Below are 24,530 nucleotides of genomic sequence, written 5' to 3'. Positions count from 1 at the left end.
TCGTACTCTGGAGTTTAAGGATAGTGTGATGTGGTTAATGCTACGGCCATCCGCGTCGTCGTCAGTCCGCGATAGCAGCGTGCGTGACGGTGATCCCTGCTCCTGCAAGGGGCGATGGCAAGCGGCTGCTAGAAAGACTCGATGCGACGTTCCCACGGGTGTTGTCGTCGCTAACACAAATATGCAGCCGGTAAGTGCGAAGTCACGTGCTTTTTGTCTGCTGATGCAAAAGACGTTGCGCAGTCTGCTGTGATTGGCTACAGCCAGCGAGCCAAATGCAGCATATGACGTCATATGCTCTGCCCAGCACTATACACTTGTCTGCATGACTTGAAGGTAAAAAAAAAAGACCCTAACTTTCCCTCTGCCGGGAGGGCGCACAGCAAGTTGCTCCTGAAGTGAAATGTGGCTTTAACGCCGATCCCTGACTAAAACACTGCTTTAACACACCACCAATGTTCCGATTAAGTGAAATAAGCGAGAAGGGTTTAAAACGCCAACAGTCATCTCCTCGCAGTCCCGCGAATTAGGAACGTTTTCCGGTACCGAGAATCTCGATATACAAGTGTGTCAGGTTCCACAACAGGGGGCACGAAACTGTTATGCTGGTTAACATAATTTTCTACCTGAAAGGAATGGCATGGCTCTGGTTTTGAAACCGCAAAGAACTGACGAGCTGGGAGCAATGTAAGCACAAGCTCGACGAGTTCAGCGGGAAACATGTTGGCCGTCAGCGAGCTGCGCAAAGGGAACTTGTGTCTGGCGTAGAGGCGTCGGCCGAATCATGTGACATACATCTAGGACGTTCTCGCCCTTTGCTGCAACGCTGTCGAGAGCATGTCAGAACAAGACAAAGTGAACCACGTACCGAGGGGCATAGCAGACGACGCTTGTACTCTTTTTGTGCATAAGGTTTTTTCCACCATAGCCGACGTCATTAATGAATGTCGACGCTTTGAAGAAGCAAAAAGTCGTCGCAACGCGCACCAGTTGATGCATCTTCGAAATACGGCTGCTACGCCGGCGTGCGAGAACCTTCACTCTGTGCATCAGCCGTCAACGCCTAAGAGCCTCGTCCGTATCCTTCGCCGAATGATCGGAGCCGCGGCACCGGTTGGCTTCCACACCTCATCGAACTATTCTCGACCGAATATTTCCCTTGTGCAGTCTGTTGTGCGTGGCGAGTAGGCGAACCTCGGAATTCACTCTGTCTATTCCGTCAGATGTATGCGTTAAGAGACAAAGCCGGCAATATCATTACTAATATGGATACGGTAGTTCAAGTAGCTGAAGAGTTTTAGAGAGATTTATACAGTACCAGTGGCACCCAAGACGATAATGGAAGAAGCAACAGTGTAGAGGAATTTGACATGCCACAAGTAACGCCGGAAGAAGTAAAGAAAGCCTTGGGAGCTATGCAAAAGGGGAAGTCAGCTGGGGAGGATCAGGTAACAGCAGATTTGTTGAAGGATGGCGGGCAGATCGTTCTAGAAACACTGGTCACCCTGTAAACGGAAAGCCTCATGACCTCGAGCGTACCTCAATCATGGAACAACGCCAACATAATATTATTCGATAAGAAATGAGACACCAACGACTTGAAAAATTATAGACCGATCAGCTTACTGTTCGTTGCGTACAAATTATTGATTAAGGTAATCGCAAATAGAATATGGAACACCGTAGACTTCTGTCAATCAAAGGAACAAGCAAGAATTCCTAAAGACTACTTAAAGATAGACCAAATTCACAGTATCAGTCAGGTGACAGAGGAATGTGCTGAATATAACCAACCTTCATATATAGCTTTCACTGACTACGAGAAAGCGATTGATTCAGTCGAAACCTCCGCCGTTATGCAGGCATTACGGAATCAGGGTGTAGACGAGCCGTAGGTAAAAATACTGAAAGATATCTATATCAGCTCCAAACCCCACCGTAGTCCTCCATAAAGAAAGCAACAAAATCCCAATAAAAATGGCGTCAGGTAGGGAGATATGATCTCTCCAATGCTATTAAAAGTGCGTTTACAGGAGGCATTCAGAGACCTGGATTGGGAAGAATTGGGGAGAATTGGTAATGGAGAATACTTTAGTAACTTGCGATTCGCTGATGATATTGCATTTCTTAGTAACTCAGGGGACCAATAGCAATACACACTCACTGACCTGGGGAGGAAAAGAGAAGGGTGGGTCTAAAAATTAATCTGCAGAAAACTAAAGTAATGCTTAACAGTCTCGGAAGAGAACAGCAATTTACAATAGGCAGCGAGGCACTGGAAGTCGTAAGGGAATACATCTACTTAGGGCAGGTAGTGACGGCGGATCCGGATCATGAGACGGAAATAATCAGAAGAATAAGAATGGGCTGGGGTGCGTTTGGTAGGCATTCTCAGATCATGAACAGCAAGTTGCCATTATCCCTCCCCTCAAGGGAAAAGTGTATAACAGCTGTGTCTTACCAGTACTCACCTACAGGACAGAAACCTGGAGGCTTACGGAAAGGGTTCTACTTAAATTGAGGACGACGCAACAAACTGTGGAAAGAAGAATGATGGGTGTAACGTTAAGGGATAAGAAAACAGCAGATTGGATGAAGGAAAAACGCGAGCTAATGACATCTTAGTTAAAATCATGAAAAAGAAATGGGCATGGGCAGGACATGTAATGAGGAAGGAAGATAACCGATGGTCATCAAGGGTTACGGAGTGGATTCCAAGAGAAGGGAAGCGTAGCAGGGGGCGGCAGAAAGTTAGGTGGGCGGATGAGATTAGGAAGTTTGCAGGGACTACATGGCCACAATTAGCGCATAACCGGAGTAGTTAGAGAATTATGGGAGAGGGCTTTGCCCTGCAGTGGGCGTAGCCAGGCTTATGATGATGATGATAAGTCCGTCAACCGAGGCGACACCTGCATTTTCCTACAATCTTCTTCGTGAGGCCAGTGCCCCTGTCGGCCTTTTCGTAAGCCAGTGTAATGGCGAACATCCGATGACCGGCCGATATGTATCAAGTGCCGGCGCGTTGGCCACATTTTCCGCCACTGCTGCAGTACTTGAACGTCATGCTAATATCAGTCTGCGCTCCAACCTTACCGCCACTCGCCAGGTACTTGTATATCAGCGAAAGATGCCTCAGAGCCATACAACTCTACGCTGGCGTCCTTATCTACACGGTAGATTCGTTCACCCTCACCGCGACGTCCCCTACCTCGCTCATCCCCTATTTGCTGTTCTCCGTCATCCATGTATCTGCACTCTACGGGAAACTGGCGGGTATGGCTTCGAGACGTGACGCTGCTAGAAGGACCAGGATTGCAGTTTCTCTACTGACCTTACCGACGGAAAGGAATTTACTTGATGTGACGTAGATGGTGTCCCTGTCGCTGCTCTGCTTGATAAAGGCGCGTACATCTATCTGGTGAGCGACCAGCTTCGTAGACGGCTCATTAAGTCCTGAAACCTGCGACGTTGTGTCTTGTTCGAGTGGCTATCGGAAGAGCGCTGGCCACAATCGGAATGTGTGCCGCTCTCGTTGGTGTATGTATTTGCCCAACATCCGTTTTGTTCACTGTTCTTTAAAAGTGTCCCCATGAAGTTATTCTAGGCCTTGATTTCCTATCCGCTCACATGGTGTCCCTGTCGCTGCTCTGCTTGATAAAGGCGCGTACATCTATCTGGTGAGCGACCAGCTTCGTAGACGGCTCATTAAGTCCTGAAACCTGCGACGTTGTGTCTTGTTCGAGTGGCTATCGGAAGAGCACTGGCCACAATCGGAATGTGTGCCGCTCTCGTTGGTGTATGTATTTGCCCAACATCCGTTTTGTTCACTGTTCTTTAAAAGTGTCCCCATGAAGTTATTCTAGGCCTTGATTTCCTATCCGCTCACTCCGCCCTTATCTACGGCTCCGCTGGAGTTGTTAAACTTGATTTACTTTGTCCTGGCCCTCCTTAGGAACTTCCCAGCAGGCTCTGCTTTGCTGAGCACATTCGACTCGCCCCGCAACCCAGGAACAGCGTCCTGCTTTACACGGCTCCGCCTGTGCCTGATGGTGACTGTGTTGTGTCTCCTCTCGTGGAAGTTCTCTTTGCTCATGACGTTGCTCTTCCACAAACCGTCGTCGGTATCGCCAACAACTCTACCAGCATTCATCTCGTCAACTTCGGAATCAGTGACCACGTCCTACTACAAGTCATAGCCTTAGGTAAGCTGTCTTTCTCCCAAGTTTGCCTGTTTTCAGCCTTCACTGCTTATATTACGTCGTCTCCCGTTCACTCTTTGCCGTTGTCCTTCCTCAGCTCACAAACGTAATTGCTCCCGAACTTCCGCCTAACCACGCCAACTAGTTATGCCAACTGCTCTACGTATTGAGCGACATTTTTTACCTACGTCGCCCTTCAGGCCAGACCTCTCTCACGACAAACCATATTTACGCCGGTGACGCAGACCCTATTCACAGGCGACCATACCGTATCTCCTTGCACGAAGGACACGGAATTCAAACGGTGGCCGAGAAGACACTCTCTCGAGCAATCGTTGAACCATCATCCAGTCTTTGGGCGTCCTCTGTCGCTATAGCTAAAAAGGATGCCAGCTGGTACTTCTTCGTGGCATATAGGCACCTGAACAAGGTCACCAAGAGAGATGTTTATCCTCTACCACGACTTGATGACGCCCTTGACTGCCTCCATTGTGCGAAGTACTTTTCTTCCATCAACCATGGTTCCGGTTACTGGCAGACTGCCGTCGATGACATGGACCGCGATAAAACCGCCTATGTAACGCCCGATGGCCTATACCAGTTCAAATTTGTGCCCTTCTGCATATGTAATTGTCCATCTACTTTTGAACGCAAGATGGACACACTCCTTCCAGACCTCAAGTGGTTCACCTGTATTTTTTACATAGATGACGCCGGTCGTTTTTGCTTCTACATTGGCCACGCACCAGGAGTGCCGCTCGCTCGTTCTTTCTGTTTTTTACAATGTTGGCCTTCAACTTAATTCATCTTAATGTCACTTCGGACGCCGCCAAATTACTATGCTCGATCATCTTGTTGATTCAACTGTTGTGCGCCTAGAGCCGGGCAAAGTTCGTGCCGTACAGAAGCGTCCCGTGCCAACATGTGCAACACATGTGCGGAGCTTCGTGGGCCTGTGTTCGTACTTCCACCGCCTCATGCACAATTTTGAGAAGGTCACCCACCTTCTGCTGTTGTGAAGGCGGACGTTTCATTATCTTGGGGACCTGAACGAGCAACTGCCTTCTCGAAGTTTGTCTCTCTCCTAATATTTCCATTCCTTCTTGCGCACTTCGACCAGACTGCTCCACAGAAGTACGCACTGATGTCAGTGGTCATCGAATCGGTGCCAATTTCGCCTACGTCAACGAAGCCACAACCGTGTCATTGCGTACACGAGACATCTACTTTCTCAAGATGAATGTAATTATTTCGTTACTGAACGTGAGTGCCTTGCACTTCTGTAGGCAGTGGCGAAATCTCGCCCTTACCTATATGGTCGACCCTTTGCATTCACCACAGACCACCATGCGCTCTGCTGACTTTCGTCCCTCAAAGACCCTACCGGTCGCCTAGGTCACCGGGCGCTACGCCTACAGGAATACTCGTACACAGTTGCTTGTACGAGTTTACAACAAGATACCAACTGCTTGTACTACCACCTAGACGATGCTCCTGATGTTCCTGTGACCTATGCTTCTGCTTCTGTATTTTCGCTATGTGCTTCGCTGACCTCGCTACCGAACAGCGCTGTGATCCAGTATACGTGGCTTTATGTACAAGTTCAAATCTAGATCATGTGATCCTTCTCTTGGCAAGTTCCGATCCCAGGACGGCACATTATATCGGCGCAGCATGTACCCAAGTGGATCTGAGAAGGTGCTGGTCATTCCCAGGCATCTTCGCACCACTGTTCTGTCCAAGCTGTACGATCTACCAACTTTTCGTCAACTCGGGGAATAAGTACGTACGACCGTGTCCAGCAATGATTCTTTCAGCCTGGTCTGTACCGATCGGTCCACGGCTACGTGGCTTCTTGCGAGTTATGTCAACTACAGAAGAAGCCATCTGTTCTCACTACTCCTAACTCTTAGAATTCCTACCGAACCCTTCTATCGAGGTTGTGTACACCTCTTGGCACCTTTCCTTACATCTGACTCATTCAACAAATGGATTGCAGTCGCAACTGATTATACAACTTGGTTCGTGTTCACCTAAGCCCTTCCAACAGACGTAGCCTACTTCCTGTAGCACAACATCATTGTTCACCATAGCGCTCCTCGTCAACTTCTTACCGACAGGGGTCGCTCCTTCCTCTCTACAGTTGTGGACTACTTGCTCCGCTCCTTTTCAACCAAACACAATCTCCGTACAGCATAACACCCTCTGACGAACGTTCTTACGGAGCGCCTTACTCGAACAACGGACAAGCTCTCCATGTGTGTTTCTGAAAGCCATCGTGATTTGGATACTGCTCTCACTTTTCTCACATTCGCGTGCAATTAATCATGCTGGGGCACTATAGGTTACTCGCCATTTTATTCCTTCTACGGCCGAGATCCAGTATTGCCTGTTATACAATAGTGCCTACCACTCAAGAGCCCGTGTTTCAATATACCCACCATGTAATGGCTCGAAACCAAGAAACATGCCAAGTTGCTTACCGTCGCCTTTATGCTTCTTATAAAAAGTAGAAAAGCATTTGTGACATTAGTCACCGGGACGCCGATTATGTTCCCAGGGATCCTGTCCTTCTACTATCTCCCACCCGCCGCTTCGGCCGCTCAGAAAAACTAATGTCCCGCTATTCCAGCCTTACGGGGTCCTTTTTCAGGTAAGCGACGTAACCTACGAGATCTCTCCAGTCGCACCTACTACTCGCTCCATCCAGAGGTCCCATGACGTCGTTCTTGTCAGCCGCCTAAAACGCTACTAGCACGTTTCCGCATAAAAAGCAGCGCTCAGCCAAAGCGCCCACCCAAGGCCTTCGAGTCATGTGATCTAGAGTCCCGTTGCCAGGTGACTCCTTGGTGTCTAATTCTGAAACTCTAACAATTCTATTACGATGAATGATAATGACATTCGTGCCATTGCAATTGCTGAGCGTGATGAGGTGGTGCACTCAAAGAGTGTGTAATAAGTGAATTGTTAGTGGAAGTGTCGAAAACGCTGGCTTGGTAAAGGTTCTTCCCTTTTGGGTGTACTTCTCGCTAGATGTTTTCTATCTAAATCTGAGACAGAAGCACGGGGAGCTCAGTCAGTGTGTGGCCAGCCTTTTATAGAAACCGGACAAGAAAAATAAGAGGTCATAGAAAAAAGAAAAATGGAAAGGAGGTGTGTGCATTTATTATGACGCAACGCGCTGCCCATCCTAACGTGGGTCACAGAATCTAGAAATAATTGACTAGCGGATCAGCACATTCCGAATGTCTTAGGCTTCTTTTCTCGATTAAAATACGATTGTTCAGTTTGTCAAATTCACTAAAGAGCACTTTCAGCCATGCTGTAGCAAAGTGCACCAACAGAGTACATGTATGATCCTCTCCTCGCATCCGCAGTTGTCGCAAGCAGGACTGATAGCCCTGCTCGTGATCTACAGAATGCAGCTATGTCGGTAGTAGATCTGGAAAGTTGTATTTCAGCTGGTAGAGACGTTTGTGTAATTTAGTGCTCATATTTTGGGCTTCAACTGTGTTCTAGAAGGGTGATGGGTAGAAGACATCAAACTATTAAACAGAACATACAAATACTTGGAAGCATGTGAAACAATGAGCTATAAAAACGTATTGATATACATGTAAGCCACTTTTTGTGGAAATGAAGTGTTGGATCGGGCTTGAGTGGGAAGAACTAAAGTTACTGCACAGCATCTCAAAAAAGAATGCAGCTAAGTAGAATTCTCCAGCTTCATGAGGCATGACTTGAGAATTTTTAGAAATTTTTATCGCAGAAACGGGAACATCGAGCATCAGTGGTAATAAATCGATGTCAATATATGAAGCGACACATCTGGAAACATAAAAACAAACAATAAGGTGGCATAGACAAGGAATAAATAAACTTGTACAGCAATTGCTGACTTAGGAAGCATATCTAAATCACAACCGTAGTATTAGCACCAAGCGCAAGCGTCCCAGTTGAAATAGTCTTATTGTCAGCCTGTTTCAACTTCAATTTATTTCAGACAAATAAGGTTATAGATATGAATTATACTTGCGTACAGAGGGAGACCGCATAAAAATACATTAAATTTGGTGGTTTTACGTGCGACAACCACGATATTCATTGTGAGGCATGCGGTAGTGAGGAACTCCAGATGATATTGACATCTTGAGGTCGCTTAACGTGCAGCATCAAATCGTACACAGGTGCGTTTGCATTGCACCCCCGTTGAAATGCTGCCGCTGTGGCTGGGACTTCGACGGCTAGCTTAGAAGTTTAACATATAAGTGGAGCACCATCGCAACTGCAGGACCACGGCTCGTGACCCAAATCGAACAGAGTGTAGAGGGGAGGGAAGAGCCTGTGCGGTTGGTTGTAACACGAAACATATTATCCAGATGCTGCAATTAATAGCAGTGAATATTGTTACTGACACTTACTTTCAATGGTGATTCCATGCTAACGGAAATTGCCGTATGCATCTTTGAAAAGAATAACTTTATATTGTTCTTACGCCTAGGGGTCTTCAGCCTGTATAAACCACCATTGCGCTAAAATTCCGTGTGTTAGTACATTAAATAAAGTAGTGCACTGCTTGAAAAAAGCTTTGATCTCCTGATAGTGTCTGATTCTGCTGTGCTCGATACCTAAACAAAAGCGTTTACCTATATTACTGGTACAACGATATGTCATAGAAATGCCTTGTTTACGTTTTCGAGAAGTCCATTTTAATTCTTAGTGTCCTGATGTCCACAAAGTACATTTCATCAGGGATGATAAGATGTGCGACGCAATGAAAAACATTTGAAGTGAAACTTGTATTTCTTCATAAAAGTCAATTCGCAGAAACCAGCCGTGCGTTTTCTGCTTCATTTGGTCGCAGGTAAATGCAAGTATCACAATGAGAGCCTTGATGTCAGCAGCATCCATTTTTTTGCCCAACCTTGCGAAGTGATATTTTGTCATCCTAACGGAACCCAAGTAACCATAAGAGGGTAAGATGTGCCTGAAAGCCTATACTGTATTCTTGTTGCCACGTAGAACTTTTTCTCCTAAAGGTTTCGTGCTGTCTCGCCCTTAAAATTGTATATGCGCGAAGTCTTTATGCATTGCATTTTCAATAAAGTGTTATTTAATGCTTTTAAAATGGAACAGTAATAAAATTAATGTGATGTTCTTTACTACACGTCCTAAATAGACTGCGAAGAAATAGTCTAACTCTGACCGGAGCCTCAATTCCACACCTAACTTACGAACATTTCCTTGCGTAAGCGAATTTGAAGTTCGTATGTGTATTGTCAAATCGGAAGAAAACATAGGAGCTGCCAGAATGTCATATCTGCTTCCGCATACTGGTGCGCTGCGGTTCCTGGGCTACATTAAAGAAGTTGTCACAAAGCTGTAACTTTTTGTGGCTTGGAGAAATGGTGACCTAAAAAGACTCACAAAGTGAGAGCTTTTTTTTTATTCTTGCATTCCGGAATTTCAGATGCCAGCGTAACGATAGGATTACGAAGCACGCCGTAGTAGGGAAATCCACCATAATTATAACTACCTGAGTTTCATTACCATACGCCCAATACACATCAAACGGGGGTTTCTTTTTTTTTTAACTTTGTCCCCAACGTAGTGCGGCTGCCGCGGCCGCAATTTATTGTTCCAGGTTTACCATGGCAACGCCAGAGGTAATACAACACAAGGTCGGGTAATGCTGAATTGAACCAAAATTGGTGGAGAATGTTTCAGGAGCAACTTGCCAGTGATGAAGCTGCAGGAATGCTGTAGCATGAATTTATAATTAAGCCGTTGGCAATGCACTTGAAGAACTTAAAAGTGGTAAGCGTAAAGCTTATGTATTTTCCAAGCAAGATGTAATTTTTGGAGCTGCTAGACAATCTCTGGCCCTCTAGCGTGGTTTGAATAAAGGCGAATAAACTTGCCTTAGCCCGCAGCAAAAAAAAAAGAAAATTGCGTAGGTTGACTCAAAGTGCCAAACAATGACATGAGAGGCCTTTCTAGAAGAAATTTCAAGAAAATTCTCGGCAATTTTGAAGGGGTTGATCGTCAATATTTCTTTATTTCATTTCATTGGTTTCACCGGCCAAAAGTAGGATTCGAGCACAAGGCATGCCGTGGTTGGGAAATACTGGTTAATTTATACGAGAGGGAGTTCGACGTGGGCCTAAATTAAGATACATAGGTGTTAAGATACATAGATACCATAAAAATGCGGCCATCATTGCTGCGCTCAGCAGAAGCAACTCAACAGCGGCTAATGCACCATGGTAGGTAACAAGCTTTCTGCTCTATATTTGAATAACTGATATTATTATGTGTAGCAACGGCCGCCTAATGATTTCGAAGCCATTAAGTGGTGCTTTCCGACATTCGTTTGTTTGATGTCCTTGAAGGTATTCCTATTTCTCGACGTAATAGAAGTCACTGTCTGAGAGAGTTACATTTTTTAGGAAGCGTCTAAAGCCTCGTTGTACGTACACGCAAACAAACCAATTTGTCCTCCTAGAGACACGGCAGATACATAAGGAGAAAACTCTTCCACTACCACATTCTGCGAAGCTTTGCGCTACATTTGGCTACAATAGTTAGAATACATACAGCGATACTTATCATACACACATACCTTCCAATCATCCAACGCTTTATGTGGAATCCTGAGCATACAAGCCGCAGAATCTAGAATTCGTAGCACACTTCGAAAACATCCTTACTAGCGTGGCGGAGGGCTTACTATTCTAACAAAAAACCGTGCAGAAGTGGCTCTACGGGTTTAAAGCGGTATAGGATAAAATGCTGGAGTAGAATGTAAATACTGTGCGCAAGAATAGGCCTCCTAAACGACGAAATTAAGAGAAATCTTGCGACGAAAGCACGAACAGTTTTGCAGTTTTTAGGCGTCTACATTATGAGAAGTGGAGAAGCAAGTCTGCAAGCGGCAGTGTTGGCGCAGCACTAGCATTTCTAAATGCCGCGTGACAGTCCCGGCTTCAATTCTCCGTCACACCTTCCGTTTTTTTTTCGTTTTTTTTAGTGTCTGTGGAAGCTTCCCTGACGTGGCATGAGCGATTTCACCCCTTCGATCCGATAATCGTAAATGACAGCAAGGAACGCGTCCTTATAGCCGCTCGACACAAAGATCTATTGGATCGCAGGGTCACGGGTTTAAGTACATTTATTGCGCTTTCTCTGCCATATCGTCATTCTGGCTAATGATATGTGCTCTACAGTGCTTCTGAGAATGAAACGTTAAACTTACTTTAACGCACGACCCGACAGTCGGATGCGTGTGGCTGTGAGAGTGCACTAGTCCCTGTCATAGAGCGTAAAGCCAGGTGAGTTGGTTCATCTTCGTATAAAAAGCAGCGTTAAAAATAACGGCAACGCAAGACAGATAAATCAACAGGACAGGCGCTGTCTCGTGTAATTCTCTGTCTTGTGTTGCCGTTATTCTTGCGCTGCTTTTAATATGTAATTCCTATCGTCTTGCCTTTTCTGATGTAAGTGAGAAAAGATGTTATTGCCACGACAGGGATACTACCACATAGAGAGAAAGAAACGAGCAAAAAACTAAGTACTGTTGACTGATATCCAAACTAGGGGTACTTATGCAGGATGAGTCGGGTTTGACGAAACTCGCGATCTTCACGAGCTTTGGAGACGCCCCAAATAATAGAACCAGTGGTACTAAGAAATAGTTTGTCCCTCGGCACGCCTCCATCTGCAGCACGCTTGATCCCGCTGGATGCGATGACACAGGCTGCTGCTGCCGCCATCATGCCTCCGAGTTCAACGCGGGAGAGGGGTGGGGTTATCGCAATATACGAGTTTGAAACAAGTTCGCCTGTCAGTGAAAACCGTAGCTCACGGCACGCGCGAAGCATGTAGGCCATGTGCATGAACCCACTGCACTTGGGCCACGCCCAACTTATCTTTCGGCAACAGCGACATGGTGCCGAGCTGAGAGGCATATCTTAACCGCCAAAGTAAAACACGCACAGCGCACTGTCCTCGTTGACGTACTGAGCACCAATATCAAAAACAAAACGTCAACTGTCACTGACATATATCTTCCGGGGTTGTGGGGACCCCAGAACACGGCTTTATTGCCTGCATTGTGGTTACATAGCGCGCAACACATAATTATGGGCCCGTCACTGTAGCTGCTTGCACGAAGTCGATGCACAGGGGTGGACGACTATGCTGAGGAGTGTGTAGTGCTCTCCAACGGTCGCTGCAGTTATGACAGCGTTCCTTTGAGATGGCTGCTCTGTCATTGGTGATGCGTCAGAGCCGCAGGCCACAAACACGGTCAGCGTCGAGAATCGCTCTTTTCTAGACTCGGTGCAATGGGATTTCTTCACCACAACCACTGCGCACCAAACACTTGCAACACCTTCCTCTGCTCGGAGTCTCATTTTAAAACTCCGCACAAGGATCCTCACCGGCCCAAATGGTGTTGCCAGGGTGTCGTTACACTATCCATCTGCGATCGCTGTTAGCCCCAGCAAAGGCAATCCGCAAGCACATTGGAGTGACGAACACGCTCAAATAGTGCGTACATGCGCAAAGAGCCACGGGCAAGCGATGACGAGCCGTTAATTGTATCGCTATTCAGGCTATTCTTCCCAATGAATCGCGGAGGCTCCGTGCATACAAATGAACTGGTAGATTTTCACAGTGCTGTGTCATTACGGACCCTAGAATACGGCACCGCCATTTTGCAGGAACAGCCCTTGCTCCCATCTCTATGGAAAGTTTTGTAGTTTGTAGTTGGTAAAGCGGCGGCCTTAATCGCATCAGGGAAGCTCCTACGTTTAACAGCCCTGCCGCGGCGACATGTTGCCTTTGCCCTACTGAATAGGGAATTGTTAGATAATTGTAATAACTGACTTTATCGCTGCAGCGCCCCTGGCAACTGCTAATAGTATGACCTCCCTCGTGCGTGCGACCCTCTAAAATGTACCCGCTTTTAAGCTTTCGTCTCGCGGTCGCCAGTCGCGCCAAAAAGTGAAAAATTTAATAATTAGCTCGATATCTGCTTGTTATTAGAAATTTACGGCATTCAAAAGAAACAAACATATACTTCAGGAAAGGAAATGTTTATCATTTTATTTCTGCGTTTTAACGTATTTGACTGAGGTAAAGTTTAGATGAAAGAATGTACCGCATGTGCCGTGTTCGTATTCGACAGAGAACGGAACACTTCTTCCCGAAAGAGGCGGCACGCCCTTGACGCACCCCAGAAAGGCGTTGCAAGCGGCTCATGGTGAGCGCGTAGATGGACAGCCAGACTGTGAGGGTACTGGTAAATTGCGCCGATACGTCAATAGCAATACGCGGCGCGGGCGTGTTTCGTTGCACATCCTTCTTTGCTTGAAACGCGGAAGCAACGTCCAGCACAGGGTGCGCACACGTTGTCGTATGCAGCTCTTTCTCGGCACTTTTCTTTTGCCTGATGTTCTTGCGCGTTTCGTGCTATCTCCGTTCACTGAGAGCTATCGAGCAAACTCGGGCAACACTCACGCGAATGTGAAACACAGCAGTCCAGGTACCCAGCTTTCCAATCCGCGAGCGAAACGTCCGGTATACGCAACGCTAGCATAACGGTCATTGCTTTTCTACACTTGACTGCAAGGTGTACAAATTTATGCCGCATGACTTTTGTTGATTTAAGCCTCTGTATAAAGAAATTATTCTCCGGTTTGCCTGTGCTCTTCCCTTACCTTTTTTATTTATGTCGTATTGAACTCGAACCATGTACACTGCATGTTTCGTTAGAAAAGGGAGCTCTCGGCCGCGATGGCACTGACTAACTTAAAATGGGCTATGGCATGTATTTTCTCCATCCCGTCTAAGCAGAACCCCATCAATACAGCATGCACTACTTTAGGTTGCTGAAACAGCATTACAGTACAAGTGTGTGTATGATATGTAAAATGTCATACACACGAGTGAGAGTGAGAGACATGTAAAATGGGTGTCGCCTGAAACCTTTTGCCTAATCGCTGTGGGTCAATAGATAAAAAGTGTCGAATCAGGAATAATTATTTTTCTTTTGTTCGGTTGAGTCATGAATAATTAGTGTGTACACGTCATGTCAGATTGTGAGCTATCGCGGCTTTCATGACGTCGAAAGACAGTCAGGCGAAGCGGGGGTGGTCCAAAAAAGCTTTTGACCATTCGTGAAGGGCTGACCGCAGAATTGTAATAGAAAAGTTTGTAATAATTTTACGTTAGAGCGCCCAAAAATACATTTGAAGCTATAGCTTAAGTTTATGAGAAGCGGGGTCTAATTGGATAATTCGTCTATTTGCGAGAAGCACATGTTGGGATGTCAATGCGTCAAGGAGTCTTGTATGAAGCGCGCTTCACAGCGAATCTGTTGATGTGAGTAGAACCGCTGAAAACGGTATATGCAAGGTTTTAGGGTTTTATGGAAAAATAAAAGACACACCGAGTTTATATTTTATGATAATGTCGGAATTGCTAAAGATGGTAGGAAGGAAAATTTTTAAACATCTGAGTCCTATGCAAAGGAAGTGAAAATTCTTATGTTTTCGTATTTTGCTCATATAGAAGCATTGTGTATGAAACAATTAATAAGTTTCCTCTCAACATAGGCGGGCTACAAACGGTAGAGAAATAACATTTTGAGGAAATGGGGGCGCCTCTTTGGGTGACGCTGTCACTCACGGACGGAGCAGAGGTCCCAAGCAGGAGCCGGCGCGTGTTAACGAACGCCATGGGCGGACGTTGGCGAAGACGGATGATAACATAGGAAATGACGTGACGGTAGAAGAGGCGAGAGATTGGAGAGTCTGAGAGCTCGAGGTAGCATAGTGAGCAAGGATGGCTGCCCCCATGTCCTCGGAGAAGTCAGGGCCGAAGAGGAACCGCCGGAGCCTCAAACCTTGTTGGTACGGAAGTGGCTGTCCAGCTGTACGAAGCAGATATTCGGCATGTCGTTGCAGAAGTCCTGGACATCCTGCCGCCGCGGGTAGTCTGCAGGACAACATGAGGCCACGTTACCCAATCGTTCCTGGAGACGGCGCGGTGACGCTGGTCGTTGGGGGTCACCGATTTGCCAGCGGCGGCGCCAATAAGTAGCCGCCGTAGCCACGTTCTATTTAGGCCAGCCAGCCATGGCGCCACGGGATTTCTGGAGCGGCCGATACCGCGGCCGCTGAGGTCGAGTACGCCAGCGTGTTCTTTTTCTCGCTACACGCACGTGAGAGATCCTTTTTTTCACTGGCTCTGGAGGAGATAGCCGCCGCACTAAAGGTGGAACAAGAGTTACTGAGGCTGATACATGCGTACGACGTAGTAGTACTAGCGGACAATGCAAGAGAGTTACCGAAACCTGCGTGTATGTCTGGCGAGGTCACGACAAGCCATAAGCTTAGAACGCAGAAATCGCGAATTGGGATCATTAATGAAGAGGCGAGTAATTTGGTATCAATTCGAGAGGAAGTTATACCGTACTCAAGCAATGTGGAGACTTGGGTGTATACATAAAATAAGAACAGATCTACTAAAGCTTGCACCATGATATTCTGTTATTTAAAGGGAAGCGGAATACAGCAATAATCAAACGTAGATCACCTTAGGGCTGCAATATTGCTACGGAACAGTATTTGCGATGAAGAAGAGACGAGCAGGGCGAATACGACGATGACGATTAGAGGCTAGCGCGGCTTTTGCCTCTTGGTCAAATGCGGCATATTTCCTTGTAAATATACTTGTATATAGCTTTTCGTCTGCGTCTTCCTACGTAACATATCTGGTGAAGGTGGACGTTCCCTGTACCTCGTCACGGAGCTTCGCAATGGACAGTACGTCGAGCCTTCCTTCATGGCTCCCAGCGACGACAACTCGACTCAGCCGCCTCCGACAGCTACTGCCACTTCGACGACCTACAACGCTCTGCCCGCTACTGATAGTAGTGAGACCCTACTATCACGCTCGCCAACGTCGACTATTACCTCGGTGGCGCAGCTCGAGTTTGGTTTCGGACGCACGAAGATGAGCTAACCAGTTGGGATTCGCGTAAGCAAAAGCTCCGAGACTAGCTCGGCAACCCCTACGGTCACCAACTTGCCGCGCAAAAGGCGTTATCCGGTCGTGTGCAGATTTCAACAGAGCCCTACGTCACATACATTGAGGAGGTCTTGTCTCTGTGCCGTAAAGTTGACGCACACATGACTGAGTCCGACAAGATTTCCCACATCCTCAAAGGCATTGCCGATGACGCCTTCAACTTGCGCGTTTTCAACAACGTGGCGACGGTGGGTACAGTTATAAGAGTGCCGCCGCCTCGAACTTACTAAAAGCCGACGTATCGACCAACAGTTTGCCCGTCTGCCCAAAACCCCAGCGACATCTCCCTGTGCCAACCAACAACACTGGTAATGCTACCAGGATTGTCAGGCGTGAGATCGAGGCCGCCTATCCGGCTGTCTTCGACTCCAGCTCCTCCAACGTACTTGCCGCCATGGTTTCCCTGATCTAGGCAGCTCAGGAGTTCGCAAACATGGGTCTTCACACCGTCTGATCGGCCCATCGTCCTGATACACACCCGGCTTCTTCGATTCCGCCCCGTCCCGCATCTTATTATGCACCACGTTTACGCGACGCATCTGAATGGCACACTGCTGACGACAAACCCATTCATTTTGACTGCCGTCGAATCAGTCACATTTCTCGGCACTGTCGCAGTCGCTGGAGTTCCCCGAGCCGGTATTCTTATACTGGCTACTCTCGCACCCCAGGTGGACCTTCTAGTCCCTATGCCGCACGCTTCAATAATGCCGCCACTGATTATCCTGCACCGAACCGCCCCTATTTTCGTTCGCCTTCGCGCCAACGACAACAAACTCGCTCTCCCCAGCCCCGTCCCTCCTATTCGCCGACTCCCTCCGTACGCCGCTCCCAGCCCGGAAACTAGACGATGCAGCACCTCGAGGCGACGCGGCCTCGCTCCCAACGCAGCCAAATCATCTAAAGACGTTTCCCACTCATCAGAGCCTTCTGGACGTGCAAGTCAGTGGTGTGTCTGTATCTACTCTTATAGACACTGGGGCGCATTTGTCGGTAATGAGCGCTCACCTTCATAACCGCCTGAAGAAAACAATCACGCTCGCCACGACACCTGTTGTCCGTGTCGCCGATGGCGTAACAGCCCCCGCAATTGGTATGTGTGCCGCGCGCGTCTCCTTTGCCGATCGCTCCGCTCTTGTGGTATTCACAGTCATCGCCCACTGTCCTCACGACATCATCCTCGGCTTAAATTTCCTCTCCACGCATTCTGCTCTCAGCGATTGTTCTGCCAGCACTTTCTGCCTTGACCTGCCTGTTCTCGATCCCGCTGAACCACACACCAGTTGCCTCAGTTACGTCGACTTCGTTCGCTTGCGACCTTCGGCACTCACGTTGACTTAGTGCCATCGCCACCAGTGCCCGACTGTCCCTACATCGCGGCTCCTATGCAAGACGGTCTCCTTACACACGGTATCACAGTACCTCATACAGTTTTATCTATTACGGCGAATTGCGTCTTCCTGCCAGTGGTCAATTTTGGCTTGGCGACACAAGTGCTGCAACGCGGGATGTCTCTGGCCCAGCTTTGTTAATTCGAGGATCACTCAGTAGCATCTATTGCAGTAGAGAATTCAGCCGACCATCCTCTACCATCGTGGTCGACAACTTGTACCATCGCCTACAAACAGAAACTGACTGCGCCCCACATGCCATCCGAGCATGCTCGTGAGCTCTGCCGCATTCGGTTTTTCTACCACAATATTTTTGACTTTAACGATTGTCATTTGGCCCAAACTACAGGTGTTGAACATCAGATTAATACCGGCGGTGGCTCTCCTATTCATCGCTGCCCGTATCGAGTGTCACCGGCTAAGCATCAAGTTATTCACGCAGAAGTTCGCAAATGCTTGCCAAGACCATTATTGAACCGTCGTGTAGTCCATGGGCGTCACCTGTTGTACTGGTAAAAAAGAAGGATGGCTCATGGCGCTTTTGTGTGGATTATCGGCACCTTAACAGGATTACCAAAAAGGACGTGTATCTGCTACCTCGGATTACTGACGCCCTTGACTACGTCCACGGTGCTCGCAATTTCTCCTCTATTGACCATCGCTCTGGCTTTTGTAACGCCCGACGGTTTTTTTTAATTAAAAGTGATGCCGTTCGGTCTATGTAACGCTCCTGCCACTTTTGAACGCATGATGGACTCCCTTCTTCACGGTTTCAAATGGTCCACGTGCCTGTGCTACTTGGACGACGTTAAAGTATTCTCCCCAACATTCGCTACGCACCTCGAGCGCCTCTCAGCAGACCTGGACGTTTTTCGGAGAGCCGCTCTGCAACTCAACGCATCGAAGTGCCAATTCGGCCGTCGCCAGATTACCGTACTTGGATATCTCGTTGACGCGAACGGAGAGCAACCGGACCCAGGCAATATTCATGCGGTTACGCACTTCCCTATTGCGAAGTGTGTCAAGGATGTCGCAGCTTCATCGGCCTTTGTTCGTACTTCCGCCGTTTCGTAAAAACTTTCACGGTCATAGCACTACCACAAACCGAGCTTTTGAGAAAAAGGCACCCCTTTCCTGTGGGGCGATAACGAGGCCTCTGCATTCTCGCTTCTAATCGACCTTCTCACAACGCCTCCCGTTCTGGCCCATTTAGATCCTGCTGCGCCTACCGAAGTCCGCACTCATGCCAGCGGTCACGAACTTGGCGCAGTACTAGCACAACGCCAGCGCGGCCACATCCTTGATATCGCTTATGCCAGCAGACTTCTCTCACCCTCGAAGCGCAACTGTTCTATCACTGATCGTGAGTGTCTAGACCTAGTTTGGGTGGTTACGAAGTTCCGCCCACACGTATATGGCCGACCGTTTTCCGATGTCACAGACAATCACGCGCTTTGCTGGTTATGTTCACTGAAAGATCCTACAGGAAGACTTGGTTGCTGGGCCTTACGCCTGCAAGATTATTCGTATTCTGTCACCTAGAAATCTGGCCGACTATACAAGGACGCTGACTGCCTGTCTCGCTACCCAGTAGACGAGCCTGACGACGCCGACAGTAGTACCACCAACGGCATTTTCTCTGTGTCTGCCATCGCTAACATCGCCGATGAGCAGTACCAAGACCTATTACTGCGAGCACTCATCGACCGTCTGCGCTCTACAGGTACCGACGCATCCGTTCGCCGATATGTCCTCCAGGGCGGCATACTGTACCGAAGGAACTTCCTCCCTGGCGGATCTCATCTTCTTTACGTGCCAAAACATCTACGACAGACTGTGCTCTTTGACATGCATGCCGCACCCACTGGAGGATATCTTGGAGTAACCCGCACGTATGACCGCGTCCACCGCCGCTTCTATTGGCCTGGTCTCGCTCGCTCTGTCCGACGATATGTTCCTGCCAGTGATCCCTGCCAGCATCGGAAAACACCTCAGGTGCTACCTGCCGGTCATCTCCAGCCGATCACCGTCCCTGTGGAACCGTTCGTTCGTGTTGTATTAGACATCCTCGGTCCCTTTCCGACGTCATCCTCTGGGAACAATTGAGTAGCCGAGGCAACTGATTGCGCCAGCCGATACGCTATCACGCGGGGTCTCCCCACCAGCTGCGTCAGTAATGTCGTGAACTTTCTCTTGCGTGACAATATCTTGCTTCATTGCGCCCCGCGAGAGCTGCTTACTGACCGTGGTCGTAACTTCTCGTAACTTCCTCTCAAAAGTTATCGCCGACATTGTGCGTTCCTGCTCCACTGAACACAAGCTGACTACCTTATACCATCCTCAAACCAATGGCCTGACAGAGCGATTAAAGCGTACTCTTACCAATATGCTGTCCAAGTACATTTCCAAGGACCACCACGACTGTGACATTGCCCTTCCTTACTTAACATTTGCGTATAATTCTTCCCGGCACGACACCGCCGGATTTTCTCAATTCTATCTACTGTACGGTCGCAAACCGACCTTAGCCCTTGACATGGCACTTCCTCCTGCTGCGATCTCAACAAGCCAGTATGCGCGCGACGCCATCGCCCTCGCCAAGCATGCACGCCAGCTTGCCCGTACTCGACTGACGGCCTGGCAAATCACGCAGCAGCGTCAGTACAACGCCTGCCACCGTGACGTGCAGTTTTCGCCCGGTGCGCTTCTGCTCCTGTGGTTGCCCTCTCGCCAAGTCGGACTTTCAGAAAAGCTCCTTTCGCGGCACACAGGGCCCTACCGCACGCTGCGCCAGGTGATGCCTGTGACGTACGAAATTGCTACTGTGAGTTCAACCTCGTCCTCTACTCTGGCATCTAGTGATGTCGTGCACGTCAGTATGCTCAAGGAATACTACACTGCTTCCTAGTCCTGGCTTTAGTCGCTCCAGAACGGCGCTTTTGCCGCCGGGGGTAGTGCTACGGAACAGTATTTGCGATGACGAAGAGGCGAGCAGTGTGAAGACGACGACGACAATTAGAGGCTAGCGCGGGTTGTTGCCTCTTGGTTAAGGGCGGCGTATTTCCTTGTAAATATACTTGTATTTAGAATTTCGTCTCAGTCTTCCTACGTAACAATATATAGGATGGTGTTCGATGAATTTGGGAAAGTGTGAAGGGGCCAGGGTTGACGTTCGCAAATGCAATTCTGTGCTTTATGTAAGAAATATTAACGCGATAGCGTTACAGAGCTCGTGTCGCAGAAAATCCGGTGTCGTCGGCGTCGGTGTCGGTGTCGGCGTCCGCGGCGTTCGCTGTGAGCGATAAATCACGGCAGGCACTTCATAAATAAAAAGCAACTTCCAAGATGGGCTGGGTGGGAATCGAACCAGGGTCTCCGGAGTGTGAGACGGAGACGTTACCACTGAGCCACGAGTTCGATGCTTCAAAGCGGTACAAAAGCGCCTCTAGTGAACGCGGTGTTGCCTTAGAAACGAGCTGTTTCTAAGGCTTAGGCGTGCGTCGCTTGCTCAGGCGCACATTTCGTTGTCGCGCCGAACGCTGCGTTGCTCGACGCTCACCGCGTCCGATGCGGGGCGCGTAGTCGCTGCGCCGTAGCCCATTGTCTTACACCCCTTGGCGGGTCGACGGGAACGCTGTCGCGTTCCACTCTTGAAGGCGAAGCTTAAGAGTCCTCCAATTTTTGTCGGGGTCATGGATTAACCCGAGGTCGGTAGGCTGACTGGCTTTCGGAACCCAAAGTAAAACCACAAATGTTCCAGTGCAAAGTGATATGGGTTGGGCTTCTTTCGAAGTCAGAGAAACGCAAAGCCCAACTATCTTTGAAGAAAGACTAATAAGGACAAAAATAAGATGCTAAGGTTGGTAAATCAACAACATATTTAGCATAAGTTATCTTTGTTAGGAGTACTAATGCGTGATAAATGTATTCAGTGTATTTGGTTACGCCATTTCTATACCAAAGTGCCAATGCACCGGCTGCAGCCCACGCAAGACATTTCACGCACACCGCAGGGACTTAGTCGCGGCACAGCCTACCTGATTCTTTGGTCTTAATATTTGTGGCCGGGAAGATAACACGTATTTACAGCTGGTATCACAGTAAATGTTGTAGAGTTTAAAAAAGCTGTTTGACATCGGAAATACGCACGGGCATATACATACATACATACATACATACATACATACATACATACATACATACATACATACATACATACATACATACATACATACATACATACATACATACATACATACATACATACATACATACATACATTGACACGTTTACTTATCTTTATCGGGCGACCACGTTTCGCCGCCTAACAAATGTAATCGCACAGCGCGGGAAGCGCCTGCATGTATCCGAATTTTCTGGAAAGTTATCGATGCTTCTATCCGGCTGTCTGTTGTCGCCGAACCTTGTGTTATCTGATTTCATCGCGTGGCGCGAATGGTGTAGAACTTTGTGGAAGGCACGCGGGCCTGAACGATTAGTCTGGAACATTCGACGACTGCTGTATCAAAGCCGACGCAACCCCCCGATCAGATTTTCGACGATCGCCGACCGTGTTCGCAGCTATCGTTGTGCTATAAGTGTAGCCTGTTTTAGTGGGCACAGGTTCGGCCAATAAAAGTTAGTTTTGTCTTTCACAGTATTTGCTACTGTGTTCTTCAACGTCACCACCACGTGACATCCGGTGGAGGTGCTTTTCGTTCATGTACCAGACGCCCCCGACAAGCCGTGATCCAAGACCGGACCGCAAAGAGAACACCAACGTAGTCCCGGAGCATCGAGCAAGCCGCCGTCTTCAACAGCTGCCCCAGGAGCACGGACTTCTTCTTGGGAAGACCAAGAAGATTGTGGACAAGGCCACCCCAAAGGCAGCCCCAGCGTCCCCTATCGTGCTGCAGCAGCCCAGGGAACCTCCGACGGTCCGCGGATCAACATTCGAGGACCCGGAAACCTGGCTCGAATCGTATGAAAGGGTCGCTACGTTTATCAGTTAGGACAGCGACGACAAGCTGCGGCATGTCTATTTCGCACTGGAAGACGCCGCCAGGACCTGGTTCGAGAATCGAGAAGCCACCTTAACAACGTAGGACCTGTTCCGAAGCGGCTTCTTGCATACGTTTACCAGCGTCGTGCGAAAATAGCGAGCCCAAGCACTACTAGAAACCAGAGTGCAGCTGTCAAACGAGACGATCGCGATCTTCATGGAGGAGATGGCCCGTCTTTTCCGGCACGCCGACCCGGAAATGTCAGAGGAGAAAAAAGTCCGCTTCCTGATGCGGGGCGTCAAGCAAGAACTTTTCGCAGGGCTTATTCGTAACCCGCCGAAGACCGTAGCTGAGTTTTCTGCAGAGGCATCCACGATCGAGAAAACTCTGGAGATGCGCACGCGGCAATATAACCACCAGGGGCTCACGCCGCAGTACGCCACCCAAGGACTGGATTCCGGCGACCTTCAGGAGACCATCAGGGCCATTGTGTGCGAAGAACTGCGCAAGGTCATCCCTTCGTCGCAGCCCCAAGTGGCTTCGATCGCCGACATCATGAAAAAAGAGGTGGACCGATTGCTTGGAGTTCCAGAGCTGCAACCACAATTTCCGCATGGGCCAGAGCGATGACATACGCCGCCGTCGCACGCCGTCAAGGTCCCCCTCCGCGACCACGCCAGGGCCCTGCAACGACGCAATTCCGTCGTCTGCCACCGCCGCCGCCGCCGCCGCCGCCGCCGCCGCCGCCTGCACGCCCACCCGTCGCCCAGCGCACCTACGCGAGGAAGACGGACATTTGGCGAGCCCCCGACCACCGCCCGCTCAGCTATCACTGCGGAGAAGCCGGCCATGGGTATCGCCGATGCCCATACCGGGAGATGGGACTGCGAGGGTTCGCCGTCAACGGTCCGCGCCCGCAGCAAGGTGAACGCCCTCGCGGTATCGCCGACTACCTCGCGGCTACTCAGTGGAGCTCTCGACGACCGTCGCGTTCGCCATCAACAGGCCGCTACCTCTCGCCGCAGCGCCGACCATACACTGGCCCTGCCCGGGGCCGGTCAGCGAGCCCATATCCGGAAAACTAAAAGCAGCAACCGATGGAGGTGCGGTTGCTGTTCGTCGAACCGACGAAGATCCTCCGCCGCCGACGAAGACGACAAAGAAACCATCTCGACGTCCTAATGACGACACGCCGCCGTCCCGACGAAGTCAGGAAGCCAAGACTACACCGACGAAAGACGGCTTGACGACGCGACGTTCCAGCTTCAGTTCAATACGAAGCAGCCGTGATCCGACGCCAAGACCCAACTGCAACGCCAGACAAAGATCCACCGACCTCGACGTACTTCTGGACGGCCACGCAGTCACTGCCTTAGTCGACACAGGGGCCAATTACTCCGTAACGAGTGGACACATCGCCGTCCAGTTGAAGAAGGTTAAGACTGCATGGGAAGGCCCTCAAATTCGGACCGCTGGAGGACACCTCATTACGCCGACTGGAATCTGCATGGCAAGAATAACCGTTCATGACCGGACTTACCCTGCCACCTTCGTTATCCTCCAACAGTGTTCACGAGACGTCATTCTCGGCATAGGCTTACTGAACCATCATCATCATCATCAGCCTGGTTACGCCCACTGCAGGCCAAAGGCCTCTCCCATACTTCTCCAACAACCCCGGTCATGTACTAATTGTGGCCATGCCGTCCCTGCAAACTTCTTAATCTCATCCGCCCACCTAACTTTCTGCCGCCCCCTGCTACGCTTCCCTTCCCTTGGGATCCAGTCCGTAACCCTTAATGACCATCGGTTATCTTCCCTCCTCATTACATGTCCTGCCC

General features: G+C 49.0%; 1 long non-coding RNA gene across 2 annotated transcripts in view; it reads left to right on the top strand.

The window, feature by feature from the left end:
• Nucleotides 1–24,530, top strand: part of LOC142591260 (uncharacterized) — a 70,970-nt gene that overhangs the window by 19,634 nt on the left and 26,806 nt on the right. For both annotated transcript variants that reach the window (XR_012830420.1, XR_012830419.1), the window contains exon 3: nucleotides 9,064–9,175. This is a non-coding gene — a long non-coding RNA (uncharacterized LOC142591260). The remainder of the gene's footprint in view (nucleotides 1–9,063; nucleotides 9,176–24,530) is intronic.

Source organism: Dermacentor variabilis, chromosome 8, assembly GCF_050947875.1.
Source record: "Dermacentor variabilis isolate Ectoservices chromosome 8, ASM5094787v1, whole genome shotgun sequence".
Lineage (NCBI taxonomy): Eukaryota > Metazoa > Arthropoda > Arachnida > Ixodida > Ixodidae > Dermacentor > Dermacentor variabilis.
Note: the sequence above shows the minus strand (reverse complement) of the source record. Positions and strands in the feature narration are given on the sequence as shown.